Genomic DNA, 1,339 nt, shown 5'->3' with positions numbered 1-1,339 from the left:
CCCCGCCCCGGCGCAACCCGCCACGAGCACCAGGTAAGCCACAATCCGCCTCTGTGCGCGTCGCCGTCGCCGCCGCCGCCGCCACTCGCCAAGCCCAATACCGGCGAGCGAACCTCCGCGCCGCCGCCGCCCGCGCGCCCACGGCTCCGCTCGCCCCGCCCCGGCCCGGCCCCGACCTGGCCCCGCCTCGGCCCCGCCCCTGCCCCGCCCCTGTCCCCTCCCGCCCCGCCTCCGAACGGCACGAACCCGCCCCCGGCTCCCTGGCCCCGCCCCCTGCCCTCCCTGGCCCCGCCCACTTCCAACGGCCGGTCTCCGCCGATCTTCGGACGCTCGCGACTCCCTCCTTCAAACCGCTCACGGGGTCCCGCCTCCACACACGGTCCTAAACGCCCCGCCAGCAGGATCACGCCTCTGAGCCCCTTCCGCCGCCCCTTCAGGGCCCCTGTCCCCTCCCCCGCTGCTGCCCCACGGGATGTGTGCTTTGTCACCCGCCCTGTGCGTTGCCACCTCCACCGAGTCCCCTCTGCTGACTTCTGGGAACTTCCCACCTGGTTTCTGCTGGGAATTTCTTCCGCAGAACCCCTCAAGAGGTCACCTGCCCCCAGAAGGTGGTCTCCTGGGGGACCCCGTGGCAAAGCCCTTCCAGCCCCCTTCCTCTGCACCTGGCACAGTGCAGTGTTGCGCCTCCACTTCCTCGGCTGCACCATGGGGGACCTTTCCCTGCCTTGCCTCCCCAACATGGGGGAGTGTTGATGAAGTGGGAGGTATGAGGTTAGCTGGGCGTGTCACCCTGATGAAGCCAGGTCTGGCCAGCATCCCTCCGTGTGCTGGTTGTGACTGATACAGGAAGACCCTGGAGAAGCAGCCAGTGGCCTCCCCAAACCTCATGCCTGGTGGTCCATTTCCAAGAACAGGGGAGATGGAGAGACCAGCATTGATTTCCAGGTCTCCCCAAAGCTAAATCTACACCGCTCCCTGCATTCACAGCCTCTGTGCAGACCCCCAGACCCATCAAGGCCCCCCTTCCCTCTGTCTAGAGTCCTCTTCTCCCCATTCCTGTGTAACTTGCTTCCTCATTTCCTTTGCGGCCAGAGTGTCACCTCCTCAAAGAAACTCCCCTGACCGCCTTCCCTCCCTCTCTCTTCCCTTAGTCTGTTTCTCCTTCACAGGGTGACACTTGCCTCCTCCCGACACATTGGATACCTGTGGGTTCTGCTTATTGTCTTCTCCACCTAGGGAGGGGCCTATCTACTACACGGCTGTAATCCCAGTACCCAGGGCATTGCCTGGCACACATGAGACACCCAATAAATAAATACAGGCTGCAGGCAGGGCACAG

The 1,339-nt window shown here is 64.6% G+C and overlaps 1 protein-coding gene across 1 annotated transcript in view; it reads right to left on the bottom strand.

Moving 5' to 3' along the window:
- KIAA0930 (KIAA0930 ortholog) overlaps positions 1-144 on the bottom strand; it is a 47,317-nt gene extending 47,173 nt beyond the window's left edge. Inside the window, exon 1 of the mRNA XM_025399422.1 lies at positions 25-144. The gene's annotated coding sequence lies outside the window, so the exon portion shown is untranslated. The remainder of the gene's footprint in view (positions 1-24) is intronic.
- Between the last annotated feature and the right edge of the window lie 1,195 nt (positions 145-1,339).

The sequence above is a fragment of the Theropithecus gelada genome, chromosome 10 (assembly GCF_003255815.1).
Source record: "Theropithecus gelada isolate Dixy chromosome 10, Tgel_1.0, whole genome shotgun sequence".
NCBI lineage: Eukaryota > Metazoa > Chordata > Mammalia > Primates > Cercopithecidae > Theropithecus > Theropithecus gelada.
The sequence above is the reverse complement of the archived record's forward strand: the minus strand, read 5'-3'. Positions and strand labels throughout refer to the sequence as shown.